The sequence below is a fragment of the Dermacentor silvarum genome, chromosome 7 (assembly GCF_013339745.2).
Source record: "Dermacentor silvarum isolate Dsil-2018 chromosome 7, BIME_Dsil_1.4, whole genome shotgun sequence".
Lineage (NCBI taxonomy): Eukaryota > Metazoa > Arthropoda > Arachnida > Ixodida > Ixodidae > Dermacentor > Dermacentor silvarum.
The window spans coordinates 154,664,478-154,682,847 of NC_051160.1; the positions used below are offsets into that span (position 1 = coordinate 154,664,478).

Sequence of the window (18,370 nt, forward strand, 5' to 3'; positions counted from 1 at the left end):
TACCCAGGCTTGATGAACAAGTTAGGACGCGATTAGAACAGCCAATAAGTATAGATGAAGTGAGAAGTGCCATTAAAGAATTGGCTCCAGGAAAAACACCCGGACCAGATGGAATAGGCGCAGCTTTTTACAAAATGTTCATCGAGGAAATCAGCCCAATTTTGCATAAGGTAATTCAAAACGCTTATGAGGAAAAATTGTTACCGCCTTCCTTTCGCCCTGCTCATATGGTTTTAATACCCAAAACGGATGATCCTGCGAAACTTTTATCAGTAGGGGCCTATCGCCCAATAACTCTTACAAATGTTGACTATAAAATCTACACAAAAATTTTGGCTAAACGTCTGCAAAGCGTTATCATGCTTCTCGTTGGAACGCACCAGACATGTGGAATAAAAGGGCGTTCGATATGTACAAATGTGCATGTAGCCCGCAGTGTTCTCGAATGCTGTGATGCTATATCAGGACGAGTTTCAATGTTACAACTCGATCTCGCTAAGGCTTTTGACCGTGTCACACACGATGTTCTTTTTTCTGTGTGATCAGCATGCCAATGTTGGCAAAGTGTTATCAGAAGGTTTAAAGATGGCTTATAAGGATTGTACTGTGCGCATTATAGTTAACAAGAACCTCACCCAGAATATTGACGTCCGGTCATCTATAAAACAAGGATGTCCGTTGTCATCACTGCTCTTCGCTCTTTACCTTGAACCTTTCTGCCTTAGTCTTATTAATAACGAAAAGGTACATGGTTTCAGGCTTCAGACGCATCACGTGAAAATCCTTGCCTACGCTGATGAGGTAGGTGTTTTTTGCACTGACCGCAAAAGCATAGAAGAAGCCATTAGCGTCACCAAAGATTTTTGTAAACAGACAGGCTGCGCGATAAACTGGGAGAAAAGTATCGGTTTCTGGCACGGAACATGGGACGTTAAACCAGAAAAATTTGCGAGCCTTACGTGGGCAAGAAGTCCGTCTACGTATTTAGGCGTTCCTCTTGAGCATTATAACCAAACAGCAGATTGCTGGGATGACCTGACGCCAAGGGTGAAGGAGAAAGTTGGAGGATGGCAAGGCCGTGAATTATCGATGTTTGCTCGGGCCAGTGCGTGCAATGTGTTTTTGATTGCCAAAGTGTGGTATGTGCTGCAATTTTTGTCAATGTCACGCGTCCATGTGCAAAAACTGCACCGAATATTTGCTGTGTTCATTTGGGGCTCCAGTTGGGAGAGAGTTAGCTGAACTAATCTATTTCGCTCAGTGAAAGACGGAGGCCTGGGCCTTTCGCATCTGTTCATCCGGCAGATTGTGTCGCGTTTTATGTTCATGCGGGACCAGAGAGACCCGTTTTTGAGAGAAATGATGCAAATGCGCTTGAAAAATGTATTGCCTGAATTTGTTGTGTCTAGTGCGACTACATTTGATTGTGGCGTAAAAGGTTACTTCAGAGAAGTAGTGACGACATTTAGGATACTTAAAGCACGCTTCTCTTTCGAGTACCTAAGCCTTGTACCGAGAAAGCAGCTGTATAAGGATTTAATTGATGTGATGATACCAGTCCCATTATACAGATCCCTAAACAATAGAGGCCCAGGGCAGGATGTTTTAAAGAGAGTTAGAAGAATGACTGTTAGAGGAGCTGTTAAAACGTTCTTTTTCAAATTACACACAAACACACTCCCGGTAAAAACATGGCTAGATGAGAAAGGAATATTTGTACCTTGGACGACCTACTGCCTCTTGTGTAAGAAACCCGAAACCATCGAGCACACGTTTATTGTTTGTTGGGATCCAGTATTTTTTTGGGATGTGTTGCAACGAACCCTGAAGAAAGAGTTACCGATAACACCATATGAAATTCGATACCTTTCAGTACAGAATGAAAATAACGTTCCTTATGACATGATTATGATACTGGGCCTTCATAGCCTTTGGGTCACAAGAATGGCAGTTAGGCACGCAGACCCCAAAATAAAGTCAACCAGGGAAAACTTTATAGAGAATGTAACCTACATGCGCGATGTATACAGCTCTTTAGCCGAGCCTCCAGATTGGCTTTCGGTACTTGATGACTTGGCAAAAATGAAGAAATTTTAGTCTACCACACTGGTCAAGCAGATCAAAGTGGTTTTTATCTATGTACTTGCTTTCTGTTTGAATAAAAGTTCTAAAAAAATCCGGCGTGGTCTAGTGGCTAGGATACCTGGCTCTCACCCAGGAGGCCCGGGTACGATTCCCGGCGTCGGAATGTTTAGTTTGGGTCTCATGGTGTAATGGTCAGCAGTTTGGACTTTGAATCCAACGATTCGAGTTCAAAACTCGGTGAGACCTCTCCCTCTTTTTTATTGATCTGGATTATAGATTATCAGCAATTACGGAGCATTCGCATTGACGGAATCAACCTTGCGGCACGGGTTTCTTCGTTCCGGCGTGGTCTAGTGGCTAGGATACCTCGTTCTCATCCAGCAGGCCCGGGTTCGATTCCCGGCGTCGGAATGTTTAGTTTGGGTCTCATGGTATAATGGTCAGCAGTTTGGACTTTGAATCCAGCGATCCGAGTTCAAATCTCGGTGAGACCTCTCCCTCTTTTTTATTGCTCTGGATTATAGATTATCAGCAATTACGGAGCATTCGCATTGACGGAATCAACCTTGCGGCACGGGTTTCTTCGTTTCGGCGTGGTCTAGTGAGGCGCGGCTGTTACATTTGTAAGCGATATTAAAGAACTTAAAGCGAAACTTGAAGTCATTGATGAAGAGAGATATCGCGGCGCCGTTTTGAGAGCACGCGCAGAACGAGTATGGTTGGGTGAAACGCCCACCAAGCGAGCGCTAAGTGATGAGAAGAGACACGCATTGAGTAAGGAAATAAAAGAAATAGTTTATCAAGGGCAGCTTACAAACGACAAGGAAATGATAGAACGTGCTTTCGTGGACCACTATAGTACGCTGCTAAGCAAGAGAGCAAGCGATATCTCGGCGTTTAAAAGTGATTATTTGCCTCTGATGCCGAGAATTGATGGTGAACTTAAGGAAGCTCTTGAAAGGCCAATTTCTGTAGAATAAATTGAAAAGGCTATCGATGACCTCAGTGCAAGAAAATCGCCTGGACCAGATGGTCTTGGGGCAGCGATATATAAAATTTTCAAGGTTGAAGTAGCACAGGCTCTGTATCGCGTCATAACGAAGTGTTATGAACAAAAATGGACGCCTCCTTCCTTCCGACAGACACATGTGGTACTTATACCTAAAGTTACTGACCCCATGAAGCTTCAATCAGTAGAGGCCTATCGACCAATAAGTTTAGCTAACATTGATTATAAAGTATTCATGAAGGTGCTCGCCCAACGTCTTCAGAGTGTAGTGAAATCCCTAGTAGGTACACATCAGACATGCGGTATAAAAGGTAGGACTATTTTCACAAATATGCACACAGCGCGAAGCATACTTGAATGCTGCGATTTGATGCAAGATCGTGTAGCTATGCTACAACTGGATTTAGCCAAAGCTTTTGACAGGGTGTCGCACGAGATCCTGTTTCTGCTTCTTGAATACATGAATGTCGGAACAGTCATTTTGGATGGGGTGAAAATGGTTTATGATGGTTGTACAACAAACCTAATTATCAACAACAGACTCAGCAGACGAATTCCAGTACTGTCTAGCATAAAACAAGGGTGTCCGATCTCGGCCTTGCTTTTCGCTCTTTATTTAGAACCTTTCTGTTTAAAGATACTTCAGAGCCATAGTATTCGCGGGTACACGTTTTTTGGCAGAGAAATAAAAGTGTTAGCCTATGCTGACGACATAGCAGTGTTCTGTCGCGATAAGCAAAGCATTGCAGAAGTAGTGAAGGAAGCCCAATCTTTTTGTAGTGCTTCTGGTAGTGCCATAAGTTGGCCAAAGTGTTTAGGATTTTGGCACGGGGACTGGCAAGAAACGCCAGAATTGTTTTGCAGAATGCAGTGGAGTGTGTTACCCGGCACTTATCTTGGGGTTCCACTCGGCAACTACCGAGAGCCAGTAGAATACTGGACGAATGAGAGGGACAGAATGAAAGAACAAACTAACAAATGGGGAGGCCACAACTTTTCGATGTTTGCAAGAGCCAAAGTGTGTAATATGTTTTTAGTAGCTAAAGTGTTTTACGTCTTGCAGGTGCTATGCATGAGCCGATCTTCAGTTCAAAAAATACACAGAGTGTTTGCGGAATTTATTGGGGGTTCAGTATGGGAACGCATGAGCAGATTTAATTTGTTTCACTCTTTGCGCAACGGCGGACTCAGTTTAACTCATTTGTTTTTCAAGCAACTTGTGTCGAGATTTGTTTTCTTTCGTGACCAAAGTGATGGGTTTCTGCGCACGGTGATCCAAGTGAGATTACGTGACGCTTTGCCCGATTTCGTTGTATCGACGCACGCAGTCAAACCGATGGCACTAAAAGGCTATCTGCGTGAAGTTATCACGGCGATTCGTCTTCTAAATGCGAGATTTTCCAGGGAGTGCTTGTTTGAAGTGTCACGAAAAAAATTATATAAGGACCTTGTTGACGTTTTTGTACCTATGCCAGTGTATCGTTCTATGTACAACTTAGGGCCTGAACGTGATGTTCTCAAAAGAGTAAGGAATATGCCTGTAAGAACTAACACAAAATCATTCTTTTTCAAGCTCCACACTAACACACTGCCGGTAAAGCCATGGCTAAGGAGCAAGGGTTTGTTTGTCCCATGGTCTGTCAATTGCCTTATATGCAATAAGGAAGAAACAATTGAACATATTTTTCTTGACTGCCACGATGCCCGCTTTCTTTGGGACATTCTGCAGCGAACTTTAAAAAAGGAGCTCCCGATTAGTGCTTTTGGAATAAGGTTCTTGCCATGCGCAGAACCTGACGGTGTGCCGGCGGACATGTTAATGTTATTGTGTATGCAAAGCGTATGGAGAACTCGAATGGCTGTACACAATGCTGATGTACATGCGAGGTCAGCCAGACACTATTTTGTTGAAAATGTTGTTTACACACGGGAAGTGTTGAAAATGCAAAGTGACCCACCGGAATGGCTTCAAGTGTTGGACAGTTTGGCTTCGTTGAAGCCATTTTAACATGACGCTACAGTCTTTTAACGACTGGTCTTTTTAATCTCGCATTTATTTGACATGTTGTTTTTGTGTATTTGCCAAGTCGGTAATAAAGAAAAAAAAACCGGCGTGGTCTAGTGGCTAGGATACCTCGCTCTCACCCAGCAGGCCCGGGTTCGATTCCCGGCGTCGGAATGTTTAGTTTGGGTCTCATGGTGTAATGGTCAGCAGTTTGGACTTTGAATCCAACGATCCGAGTTCAAATCTCGGTGAGACCTCTCCCTCTTTTTTATTGCTCTAGATTATAGATTATCAGCAATTACAGAGCATTTTCATTGACGGAACCATCCTTGCGGCACGGGTTTCGTCGTTCCGGCGTGGTCTAGTGGCTAGGATACCTGGCTCTCACCCAGGAGGCCCGAATTCGATTCCCGGCGTCGGAATGTTTAGTTTGGGTCTCATGGTGTAATGGTCAGCAGTTTGGACTTTGAATCCAACGATCCGAGTTCAAAACTCGGTGACACCTCTCCTTTTATTGCTCTGGATTATAGATTATCAGCAATTACGGAGCATTCGCATTGACGGAATAAACCTTGCGGAACGGGGTTCTTCGTTCCGGCGTGGTCTAGTGGCTAGGATACCTGGCTCTCACCCAGGAGGCCCGGGTTCGATTCCCGGAGTCGGAATGTTCAGTTTGGGTCTCATGGTGTAATGGTCAGCAGTTTCGACTTTGAATCCAACGATCCGAGTTCAAAACTCTCTGACACCTCTCCCTCTCTTTTTATTGCTCTGGATTATAGATTATCAGCAATTACGGAGCATTCGCATTGACGGAATCAACCTTGCGGCACGGGTTCCTTCGTTCCGGCGTGGTATGGTGGCTTGGATACCTGGCTCTCACCCAGGAGGCCCGGGTTCAATTCCCGGCGTCGGAATGTTTAGTTTGGGTCCCATGGTGTAATGGTCAGCATTTTGGACGTTGAATCCCGCGATCCGAGTTCGAATCTCGGTGATACCTCTCCCTCCTTTTTGTTGCTCTAGATTATAGATTATCAGTAATTACAGAGCATTCGCATTGACGGAATCAACCTTGCGGCACGGGTTCCTTCGTTCCGACATGGTCTAGTGGATTCCACTTCCGGCCGCGAAAGCCTACGGACGTGGTTATCATGTGCTCCGATGGGGCGGTGTTTGCGGCCATGAACAGCCGCGGTAACAGGAATACTCCAGCTGAACATGAGGATTACGAGGTCATCCTACCGACTTTGCCCACAGGTCGTACAGTTTTGAATACCATATTTTTACATGCTGACGTGCGTGCAAGGCCTTATCGAGTTGAAGAATTCCGGGATACGTTGGACCATCTGGCACTGCTCCCTGAGGTGATAGCCTTAGGGGCGTATCAGATGAGCCATGTGTGGGCCGTCACTTCAAGAACGCTGAAGGCGTCAAGAAAGCCCTGGCTATAGGTGAAATGAAAGTGAAAGGTCGCCGCTGTATAGTGGTAGACCCGACGAATCAAGACCTGCGCCTGAAGTTGCATTGGCTGTTGTTCAACGTTCCCGATGAAGATGTACGCGCTGCACTTGCAATGTTCGGCACTGTAACGGACGTCGCGAAAGAAAAGTGGCGAGTGTATGGCATCCAGGAGAAAACCACGACCACGCGGACGGTGAGCATCAAGCTTCATGCAGGCGTCAAGGTCGATGACCTCCCACACCAGCTTCGTGTCGGTGGGGAATTGGCGCTGCTAATTGCTCCGGGAAGAGCACCAGTGTGTTTGCGGTGTCACACCACGGGGCATATACGGCGAGACTGCCGTGTCCCTCGCTGCGCACGGTGCCGCCGTTTTGGCCACGACGAGAGCTCGTGTGTGAAGACATACGCAAGCGTAACAAGCCCAATGGGAAAAACGGACGTCACAGAGCTCGTCATGGACGAAGCTGACGCGGAAGAAGCTGCAGGAACGTCGCGACAAGTGAACCAAAAGGAGATACGACCCATAGACACGCCCTTGTATCCACAAGATAATGGAAAGCAAGGAGACCGGTGCACTGTAGAAGAGACCGACGTAAGGGACGTGCCTGCAAAAATCAGTGTAGGCACTGAAGAGGGCGAACCTTCAACAGAGCCAGCTAGTCAGTTCACGAGTAGCATGGACGTCACGGAGGAAGACAGCAGAGACGCAGTCAGCAAACGAGGACGCGAAGCTGCAACAGACGACTCGGACGGACAAGACGTCGCTGGCGCTGGGGAACCGCCAACGAAAACGGTGGTGACTCGGCGTTCATCATTGAAGCCAAAGCCCAACATTCCACCAGACAGAAAAGCGGTGCTGAAACCGCCAACGTAGCCGCGAGCTCTGGCGCCCAGCGGCTTCTTTGGGACTATGACGATGCTCATGAACGATCAAAAAAGGGTAGTGAGTGGAGCCTTCGGCAACGCGACCCAAGCCGAAGCTCGAGGAGCGCAGACGTCGGGAACAGGTTGGCTTGTCGCTAATGAGCCGCGGATGTTTTGTTGTGCCTTTGCTCGAGAGGTATGCACCATGGCGTACATATTTTAATCTATGACGATAAATTCGAGCACAGCACTACGCATTGCGACTATCAATGTCCGAGGTTTAAATGCTAGAAAGAAGCAGTACCAGCTGAGTCGCCTTTTCTTGGAGAACGACTTAGACGTAGTTGCAGTGCAAGAAACAAAAATAGATAGCGAGGAACAAACTGACCGCATGGTGCTGCCTTTCCGAGCTAGGTACGATGTTTGTGTTGCCCACGCATTCGGCACATCAGGTGGATGTGCTATTTTCATTAGAAACAGTTTAGGAATAGTTGTTGAGAATGTGTTCGTGTGCCAGAGTGGTAGATTTGTTATAGCCGATTTTTCAATGTCAGATTCTGGTTGGCGAATAATCTGCGTATATGCCCCTAATGCCGAAAATGAACGAGACGTGTTTTTTGAACGGCTGAAGCAGTACTTGATGTGCGAGAGACAAATAATTATGCTTGGAGATTTTAATTGTGTTTGCTCAGTGGCTGATCGTGTCAAAAATGTTCCAGTTAAGGAAAAGAGTGCCTCGCGCTTGATCGCAATGGTACAAGAGCATAATTTAGAAGATATAGGACAGGTGTTGTCTAATGGTACCCGGCCAGTTTTTACACACTATCAGCGTGCTAGCCACGCGAGACTGGATAGGATATATGTTTCATTGCAGTTAGTACCAGCATGCCACAGTTATATCGTTAAACATGTGTCATTCAGTGACCATTGTTTGGTGTTAGTCACATTTGGGACGCGCAAAGAGGCTTCACGCTTTAATTGGAAGATGTGGCTATTTAATGACAAGCTGCTACATAATGAATCGTTCGTTGAGTGCGTAAAGGAAAAGTTCGGACAGCTATTGGCAAGGCATGATGACGTGATAGAGTTGTGGGAGCTTTTTAAAGAAGAAATAAAGATTTGTGCAATAGAAAAAGCTAGTGTGATGAAGTACGAAGAAAAAAGGAGAAAGAAATACAGCAAGAACTGGACTTTATTACCGAGTAGAGGCCGATAAACCTGGTACGTTCGCAAAGCAGATCAATGAACTTAAGAGTCAACTGGAGCTTATCGACGAAGATAAGTACAGAGGAGCGGTGATCCGAGCAAGGGCGGACAAGCTATGGCTCGGCGAAACGCCCACGAAGCGAGCCTTTGCAGACGAAAAGGCTCACGCAAGGCAAAACGTAATTCGGAAAATAAGTTATAAGAATGAAGTCACCGACGAACAAGCTAAAATACACAGAGCGTTCCTCGAGCACTATAGCGAACTATTTCGAAGAAGTAACGATGTCCCGGAAGAATTCGAACGCGAGTTCCTGGCCAACATGGCAAAACTAGATGACGTAGACCGTGAATATCTGGAAGAACCGATCAGCCAAAAAGAAGTTGAAGATGCCATTGAGGATTTAGCTCGGGGGAAGTCTCCTGGACCTGATGGGTTGGGAGCGGCTTTCTATAAGGCCTTCAGAAAAGATGTGAGCCTCATTTTATTTTTGGTATTTAGTGAGGCGTATAGGCGAAAATATGCACCCCCGTCATTTGGGCGGTCGCATATAGTACTCATTCCCAAGACGGAAGACTCAGAAAAATTGCTGTCAGTTGGGTCTTACCGCCCAATAGCGCTGACTAACGTTGATTATAAAATCTTTACTAAGATCTTGGCAAAGAGGTTACAGCGAGTTATAACACGAATTGTAGGACCGCATCAGACGTGCGGAATCAAAGGAAGATCAATCTACACAAATATTCACATTGCTAGAACCATTCTGGAATGCTGTGATGCGTGGGGTGAACATGTAGCATTGCTTCAACTTGATCTGCAAAAGGCGTTTGATCGTGTATCACATAACGTTCTTTTTTCAGTTCTTCAGTATGTAAATGTTGGCTCGGTGCTCTTCGATGGAGTAAAGATGTGCTATGCTAATTGTACCGCTAACCTTATAATAAATAAGGAAGTAGGCGAGAGCTTTCACGTACGCTCAAGTGTGCGCCAGGGATGCCCTTTAAGTCCTCTACTATTTGCGTTGTACCTCGAGCCATTCTGCAGAAAGATTCTTTATAACAACAGTATTGTAGGTTTTCGTTTACAGTCAACGGAAGTAAAGCTGCTTACATACGCGGATGATATTGCTTTGTTTTGTAGCGATAAAGAAAGTGTCGCGACCGCGGTAAAGGACGCTTTATCTTTTTGTAAAATGACTGGTAGCGTGATAAACTTTGATAAGTGTTTAGGGGTGTGGCATGGAACATGGCAAAGCACCCCACCCATCTTTTTGAATGTGAAGTGGACCGTTGCGCCGACAAAGTATCTCGGGGTGCCGCTTGAGCACTATAAAGAGGCGGGGCAATTCTGGGAAAATGAAACAATGAAGGTGCAAGAAAAAGCAGTTAAATGGGGTGGTCGTAGTCTTTCGATGTTTGCCCGCGCGACGGTCTGCAACCTGTTTGCCGTTGCCAAAGTGTGCTATGTATTGCAAGCATTGTGTATGACTAGAGTTCACGTGCAACGTTTGCATCGGGTGCTGGCAGTGTACGTATGGGGATCCAATTGGGAGCGAACGAGTCGAACAAACTTATTTCGATCTGTCAAAACAGGGGGGCTTGGACTGGCGCATCTGTTCTTGAAGCAGATAGTGTGTCGTTTTGCCTTTTTAAGAGACCAAAAAGACCCTTTCCTGGTTAGAGTGATGCAACTGAGACTAGGTACGGCCCTTCCTGAATTCATTGTATCTAGCAGTGTTAACAGTGGCCCTATGAGTGGATATTTGAAAGAAGTGATATGGGCATTCCGGTTTCTGAAGGTGCGCTTCTCAATGGAGTACCTCAGCCACGTTCCCAAAAAACGTCTCTATAAAGATCTAATTGACGTGGTATTGCCAGTGCCGCTGTATAGATCGATGTTCAGTGTGGGTAGTGAAAGAAACGTCCTAAAAAGGGTAAAACGTATGCCTGTCAGGCCATCGGCAAAGTCTTTCTTTTTTCAGCTGCATTCCAATACACTACCTGTAAAACCGTGGCTTCAGGAAAGAGGTATTTTTATCCCCTGGTCTGTGGATTGTTTACTATGCCACAAGGAAGAGACAATTGAACACGTATTCATAGACTGCTGGGACGCCGTTTTCCACTGGGACGTCATGCAGCGAACTATAAAGAAAGACTTGCCCATAACACCCTATGGCATCCGTTTTCTCCCGACGGAAAATGAAGGAGGAGTGCCATACGACATGTTTATGCTATTAGGATTGCACAGCCTGTGGCGCACCCGAATGGCTGTTAGACACGCTGACATAAATGTTCGAAGTACTCGTGAATATTTTATTGAAAGTGTCTGTTACATAAAAGAAGTGTTCGATGCGCAAAACGAAAAGCCAGAATGGATTAGTGTGTTAAACGAGCTTGCGAACCTTAGGCGGTTTTAAAATCTCGTGCACACCAAAGACTGGTGAGCACTTTTACCAAATGTGAAGTGTCGAAATTCTGACTGTATTTTGCAAAAGGCAATAAAGAAAAAAAAAACCGACAGTGGTCTAGTGGCTAGGATACCTGGCTCTCACCCAGGAGGCCCGGGTTTGATTCCCGGCGTCGGAATGTTTAGTTTGGGTCTCATGGTGTAATGGTCAGCACTTTGGACTTTGAATCCCGCGATGCGAGTTCGAATCTCGGTGAGCCCTCTCCCCTTCTTTTTATTGCTCTAGATTTAGATTATCAGCAATTACGGAGCATTCGCATTGACGGAATCAACCTTGCGGCATGGGTTCCTTCGTTCCGGCGTGGTCTAGTGGCTAGGATACCTGGCTCTCACCCAGGAGGCCCGAATTCGATTCCCGGCGTCGGAATGTTTAGTTTGGGTCTCATGGTGTAATGGTCAGCAGTTTGGACTTTGAATCCAACGATCCGAGTTCAAAACTCGGTGACACCTCTCCTTTTATTGCTCTGGATTATAGATTATCAGCAATTACGGAGCATTCGCATTGACGGAATAAACCTTGCGGAACGGGGTTCTTCGTTCCGGCGTGGTCTAGTGGCTAGGATACCTGGCTCTCACCCAGGAGGCCCGGGTTCGATTCCCGGAGTCGGAATGTTCAGTTTGGGTCTCATGGTGTAATGGTCAGCAGTTTCGACTTTGAATCCAACGATCCGAGTTCAAAACTCTCTGACACCTCTCCCTCTCTTTTTATTGCTCTGGATTATAGATTATCAGCAATTACGGAGCATTCGCATTGACGGAATCAACCTTGCGGCACGGGTTCCTTCGTTCCGGCGTGGTATGGTGGCTTGGATACCTGGCTCTCACCCAGGAGGCCCGGGTTCGATTCCCGGCGTCGGAATGTTTAGTTTGGGTCCCATGGTGTAATGGTCAGCATTTTGGACGTTGAATCCCGCGATCCGAGTTCGAATCTCGGTGAGACCTCTCCCTCCTTTTTGTTGCTCTAGATTATAGATTATCAGGAATTACAGAGCATTCGCATTGACGGAATCAACCTTGCGGCACGGGTTCCTTCGTTCCGACATGGTCTAGTGGCTAGTATACCTGGCTCTCACCCAGGAGGCCCGGGTTTGATTCCCGGCGTCGGAATGTTTAGTTTGGGTCTCATGGTGTAATGGTCAGCACTTTGGACTTTGAATCCCGCGATCCGAGTTCGAATCTCGGTGAGCCCTCTCCCCTTCTTTTTATTGCTCTAGATTTAGATTATCAGCAATTACGGAGCATTCGCATTGACGGAATCAACCTTGCGGCATGGGTTCCTTCGTTCCGGCGTGGTCTAGTGGCTAGGATACCTGGCTCTCACCCAGGAGGCCCGGGTTCGATTCCCGGCGTCGGAATGTTTAGTTTGGGTCTCATGGTGTAATGATCAGAACTTTGGACTTTGAATCCTGCGATCCGCGTTCGAATCTCGGTGAGACCTCTCCCTTCTTTTTATTGCTCTAGATTATAGATTATGAGCAATTACAGAGCATTCGCATTGACGGAATCAACCTTACGGGACGGGTTCCTTCGTTCCGGCGTGGTCTAGTGGCTGACTCCACTTCCGGCCACCGTTGTGTACGGTCGTGGGTAACATGGGCTCCGAAGGAGCGGATTCAGCGGCGCATTCAAGCCGCGGTAACAGGTCTTTTGCTTCAGTCGACCAGGACTACCAAGTTATTCTGCCTCAACTTCCATCAGGTCAGGTTGTGATGAATACCATCTTTCTTCATGCGGATTTGCGGATGCGGCCATACCGCGTAGAAGACTTTCGGGATGCCATGGAACAGCTTGGTGCACTCTCCGACGTTATCGCTTTAGGGGCGTACCGGATGAACCACGTTTGGGCCGTGACTTTCAAGAACGCTGAAGCAACAAGGAAAATGTTGTCTATCGGAGACATACAAGTCAAGAATCGCCGATGCCTTGTGGTTAACCCAAACGACCAAGGACTACGACTGAAGCGGCACTGGCTTCTTTATGGCGTCAGCGATGACCTAGTGCGTGCGGCCTTGGCACCGTATGGAAAAGTTACAGAAGTCACAAAGGAAAAATGGCGTGTACGCGGCATTACAGACAGAGCATCTACAACCCGCCAAGTCGCTATGAAACTGATTTCCGGTGTCACTATCGATGACTTACCACACCAGTTGCGGGTAGGAAATGAACTCGCTCTGGTTGTTGTGCCAAACCGAGCACCACTATGCCTCCGTTGCAACACCACCGGCCACATCCGACGTGACTGTCGTGTGCCTCGCTGTTCGCAGTGTAGGCGCTTCGGTCACACCGACGCGGAATGCGTGACCACCTACGCAAGCATCACAGGAAAAGCAAGTAAAGACGTGGAGACTGAGCTCATAATGGATGAAGCCGACGCCGAGGAAGCCGCTAGCGACTCGCGAAAGCAGACAGACGTGAAGGAAGCGAATCACGAGGCCGTCCCTACCAACGCGTGGAAGGGTGTTTTTCCTGACAACACCACACCCCAGACAAGCGAAGTCTCTTTGACCGGGGAAACGCAGGAGAAGGACAAAGGCAAGGTAGTGGAAGCAGTGTTGGCCGTGGAAGCGCAAGCCGACGCGCAAGTCATGGAAGTTGAACTGGTGCTTCTGCCAAGAGACCGCGCGACGAAGCAGGCAACGAAGTGGTAAAGCCCAGTGCAAGCAGCGGTGACGAACCGCCCACCAAAACAGTCATGATGGCCGGCCTTCAAACGGGCCGACGACCGAGCTTCAAACCGAAGCCCACCGTCCCTCCTGACCGGAAAATGGAGGGAACTATGCCCTCGTAAGGAGGGACAACGCATAGCCCAGCGAATTGCCCAGTTAGGATTTCAAAGCACCCACCATGGCTTCAAGGCACTTAGCAGCTCGACCACAGCGCAGTAAACAGGCGAACTGCTTGCTGGACGCGACGTTGCCCATCGCAGCAACGAGTCAACCGAATACCAGCACAAAATATCGAGGTAAATTCCATGCGGTCCACCTGTTTCGGTTTAACCATGGCTCTTGACCTTACGAAGCCCCTTCGTCTAGGCACTTTAAACGTTCGTGGTTTGGCAAGCCGGAGACGCCAATACCAAGTAAGCCGGCTTTTCCAAGTAAATAATTTAGATATAGTAGCAGTGCAAGAGATAAAGGTGGAAGGCCAGGAACAGACGGACCGCATGGTGCAGCCATTTAGAGCGCAGTACAACGTGTGCAGTGTGTCATGCGGTTGGCACTTCGGGAGGCTGCGCTCTCTTTATTCGTAATAGTGTTGGTATTGTTGAAGAACAAGTGACTATATGTGGAACTGGCCGATTTGTCATACTTGATTTTTCTTTTGCCGCCGTTAAGTGGCGCGTATTGTGTGTGTATGCTCCAAATGATGAATGTGCACGTAGAGCGTTTTTTGAACAGCTAGAAGAGTACCTGAAGTGTGAGCGATACGTAATTTTGATGGGAGATTTTAATTGTGTGTGCAGACCACAAGATCGCGCAAAAAAACAACAACGTAAAGATACGAGCGCGCAGTTTTTACATGTACTTGTAAACGATTATGATTTGGAAGATGTCGGTAGTTTTTTATCGGCGGGGAAAACATCCGTTTATACACACTATCAAGGTGAAAGTCATGCGCGATTAGACCGAGCGTACGTTGCATTGCAGCTTGTGCCACTGTGTCAGAGTTACGAAATTAAACACGTATCATTTTCTGACCATAGTCTAGTAATGTTTAATTTAGGGGAAAAACGAAAAGAAACGAATTTTAACTGGGATCTTTGGAAATTTAATGCGAAACTGCTTGATGATGAATGCTTTGTGAATGATATAAAAGAAATTATTTGTTCCTCAACGATAGCGCAGACCAATGACTGCATTGAAAGCTGGGAAATTCTCAAAACAAATGTTAAAATGAAAGCGATAGAAAGGGCAACTGTATTGCGTCGCAAGGAAAAACAAGAAGAAAAAGAATTAATTAGCCAACTAGAATTCTTCATGTGTACAGAGTGTGAAAATGCTGGTTCTTGCATGAAGCAGATAAAAGAAATAAAAAGTAAGCTCGAACTTATCGACCAAGAACGATATAAAGGAGCTATGGTACGAGCGCGGGCGGAACGATTGTGGAGTGGGGAAACGCCCACTAAACGGGCGTTAAGTGACGAAAAGAGATACGCAACAAAAAAAGAAATAGAAGCAATAATATATCAAAACGAGGAAACTTCCGAACCTACCATGATAGAACGAGCATTCGTAGCTCATTATCGCGAACTGCTTGGAAGCAAGAAAAAACTAGAAAAAGGATTTGAGCGAGACTTCCTTAATCTCATGCCACGTTTAGAAGAAGACATTAAAGCAAACCTTGAATTACCAATTACATTACGAGAGATTGAAGATGCCATCGATGGACTAGGTGCAGGAAAAGCTCCCGGGCCAGATGGCTTAGGAGCGGCCTTCTACAAGGCTTTCAAACATCAGCTTAGCCAATTACTACATTGTGTTTTCGAGGAAATGTATACAACACAGCGAACGCCACCATCTTTCCGAACATCTCATATTGTGCTAATCCCTAAGTGCGAAGACCCGGTTAAACTGTTGTCAGTAAAATCATACAGGCCAATAAGCCTTACAAACTGCGACTACAAAATATTTACAAAAGTGCTAGCGAAAAGACTTCAAAGTGTCGTAACACAGCTAGTGGGACCACATCAAACATGTGGCATCAAGGGCCGAACAATTTCTACGAATACGCATGTAGCTCGGTGTGTGCTTGAGTGCTGCGATGCCCTCTCCAGTCGGGTTGCAGTGCTGCAACTGGACTTGGAGAAAGCGTTTGACAATGTATGCCATGAAGTACTCTTTTCATTATTAGAATACGTTAATGTCGGCAGAGTGATATTAAATGGAGTTAAAATGGCCTACTCAGAGTGCAGCACGCGGATTATTATAAACAAAAAGTTAAGTGAACCAATCCATCTTCTCTCCAGTGTTCGGCAAGGATGTGCAATTTCATCATTACTTTTTGATGTTTACTTGGAACCTTTCTGCTTGAGCCTAATTAATAGCCAAAAAGTTCGCGGTTTTATGCTTGAAGCGACAGAAGTCAAGGTACTCGCATACGCTGATGACATTGCTGTCTTTTGTCAGGACCAGGAAAGCATCAAAGAGGTGGTTAGGCTGACGGGTAACTTTTGTAAGGAAGCCGGATGCAAGATTAACTGGGAGAAGACCATAGGGTTTTGGCATGGCGAGTGGAGCGAAAAACCTGAATCATTCGCTGGCGTACAATGGACAGCAATGCCAACAACGTACTTAGGTGCCCCTCTACAATGTTATGACGATCCCGAACAATATTGGAAAGAAGAAACAGAGCGGGTGAAAGATAAGATACTGGGATGGCAGGGTCGGAATCTGTCAATGTTTGCACGTGCGACTACTTGTAATCTCTTTTTAGTTGCCAAGTTATGGTATGTGTTGCAAGTGTTGTTCATGTCCCGGGCTAACCTACAAAAAATTCACAGAGTTTTTGCAGTGTTTATTTGGGGAGGGAGTTGGGAAAGAACTAGTCGCACTAATCTGTTTTTGTCCGTGAAGAAAGGTGGGCTTGGTCTGACGCACCTCTTTATCAGACAAATTGTGTCACGTTTTATGTTTTTAAGGGATCAGAGTGACCCATTTTGCGCACGGTGATACAAGTTCGCCTGCACAATGCACTACCTGAATTCATTGTTTGTACAAATAAGACCGCGTTACGCGGTATAAGAGGTTACTGGCACGAAGTTGTTGCTGCTTTTCGCATACTTAAGGTGCGTTTTTCTTTTGAATATTTAAGTACAGTGAAAAGGAAAAACCTGTACAGAGATTTATTGGATGTTATGTTGCCTGTTCCCTTGTACAGAAGCATATACACAGGAGGTTCTGGACAAGACGTCTTAAAACGAGTGAAAGGAATGCCGATAAAACCCCATGTAAAATCACTCTTTTTCAAGCTACATACAAACACTTTACCGGTAAAAACGTGGCTACACGACAAAGGAATCTTCGTACCGTGGACAGTCAACTGCATATTATGCAAAAAACCAGAAACAATGGAACATGTATTTATCGATTGCTGGGATCCAATATTTCATTGGGACATCCTTCAGCGAACTATTAAAAAGGAACTGCCGATTACGCCACATGGAATCCGTTATTTACCAGTTGAGAATGATGGTGACATTCCTTACGACATGATAATGGTCCTGAGCCTCCATAGTATATGGAAAACTAGAATGGCAGTAAGACATGCCGACGTTGACCCTCACACTGTAAGGGAAAATTTTATTGAACATGTAGTGTATATGCGAGAGATCTACCGTGCACAGCCACAGCCACCTGATTGGGTGGGACTGCTTGATGAGTTGATCGCTTTCAAAAAGTTTTGAAACCCTCTGTCTTGTTCCCTTCTGTATCGTGTAAACAGGCAATAAAGAAAAAAAAGCGTGGTCTAGTGGCTAGGATACCTGGCTCTCACCCAGGAGGCCCGGGTTCGATTCCCGGCGTCGGAATGTTTAGTTTGGGTCTCATGGTTTAATGATCAGCACTTTGGACTTTGAATCCTGCGATCCGAGTTCGAATCTCGGTGAGACCTTTCCCTTCTTTTTATTGCTCTAGATTATAGATTATGAGCAATTACAGAGCATTCGCATTGACGGAATCAACCTTGCGGGACGGGTTCCTTCGTTCCGGCGTGGTCTAGTGGCTAGGATACCTGGCTCTCACCCAGGAGGCCCGGGTTCGATTCCCGGCGTCGGAATGTTTAGTTTGGGTCTCATGGTGTAATGATCAGCACTTTGGACTTTGAATCCAACGATCCGAGTTCAAAACTCGGTGACACCTCTCCTTTTATTGCTCTGGATTATAGATTATCAGCAATTACGGAGCATTCGCATTGACGGAATAAACCTTGCGGAACGGGGTTCTTCGTTCCGGCGTGGTCTAGTGGCTAGGATACCTGGCTCTCACCCAGGAGGCCCGGGTTCGATTCCCGGAGTCGGAATGTTCAGTTTGGGTCTCATGGTGTAATGGTCAGCAGTTTCCACTTTGAATCCAACGATCCGAGTTCAAAACTCTCTGACACCTCTCCCTCTCTTTTTATTGCTCTGGATTATAGATTATCAGCAATTACGGGGCATTCGCATTGACGGAATCAACCTTGCGGCACGGGTTCCTTCGTTCCGGCGTGGTATGGTGGCTTGGAAAGCTGGCTCTCACCCAGGAGGCCCGGGTTCGATTCCCGGCGTCGGAATGTTTAGTTGGGG

The 18,370-nt window shown here is 46.3% G+C and overlaps 1 protein-coding gene and 8 non-coding genes across 9 annotated transcripts in view; all 9 read left to right on the forward strand.

Moving 5' to 3' along the window:
- The window catches only part of LOC119458605 (amine sulfotransferase), a 239,746-nt gene that overhangs the window by 157,507 nt on the left and 63,869 nt on the right, over nt 1-18,370 (forward strand). The window lies entirely within an intron of this gene.
- Trnaq-uug (transfer RNA glutamine (anticodon UUG)) lies at nt 2,508-2,579 on the forward strand. Its single transcript has one exon. It is a non-coding gene; the product is annotated as a tRNA-Gln (tRNA).
- On the forward strand, nt 5,285-5,356 carry Trnaq-uug (transfer RNA glutamine (anticodon UUG)). Its single transcript has one exon. It is a non-coding gene; the product is annotated as a tRNA-Gln (tRNA).
- Nucleotides 5,693-5,764, forward strand: Trnae-cuc (transfer RNA glutamic acid (anticodon CUC)). Its single transcript has one exon. It is a non-coding gene; the product is annotated as a tRNA-Glu (tRNA).
- Trnae-cuc (transfer RNA glutamic acid (anticodon CUC)) lies at nt 11,630-11,701 on the forward strand. The gene has a single exon. It is a non-coding gene; the product is annotated as a tRNA-Glu (tRNA).
- Trnaq-uug (transfer RNA glutamine (anticodon UUG)) lies at nt 12,209-12,281 on the forward strand. Its single transcript has one exon. It is a non-coding gene; the product is annotated as a tRNA-Gln (tRNA).
- On the forward strand, nt 12,375-12,446 carry Trnae-cuc (transfer RNA glutamic acid (anticodon CUC)). The gene has a single exon. It is a non-coding gene; the product is annotated as a tRNA-Glu (tRNA).
- Nucleotides 17,794-17,865, forward strand: Trnae-cuc (transfer RNA glutamic acid (anticodon CUC)). The gene has a single exon. It is a non-coding gene; the product is annotated as a tRNA-Glu (tRNA).
- On the forward strand, nt 18,037-18,108 carry Trnae-cuc (transfer RNA glutamic acid (anticodon CUC)). Its single transcript has one exon. It is a non-coding gene; the product is annotated as a tRNA-Glu (tRNA).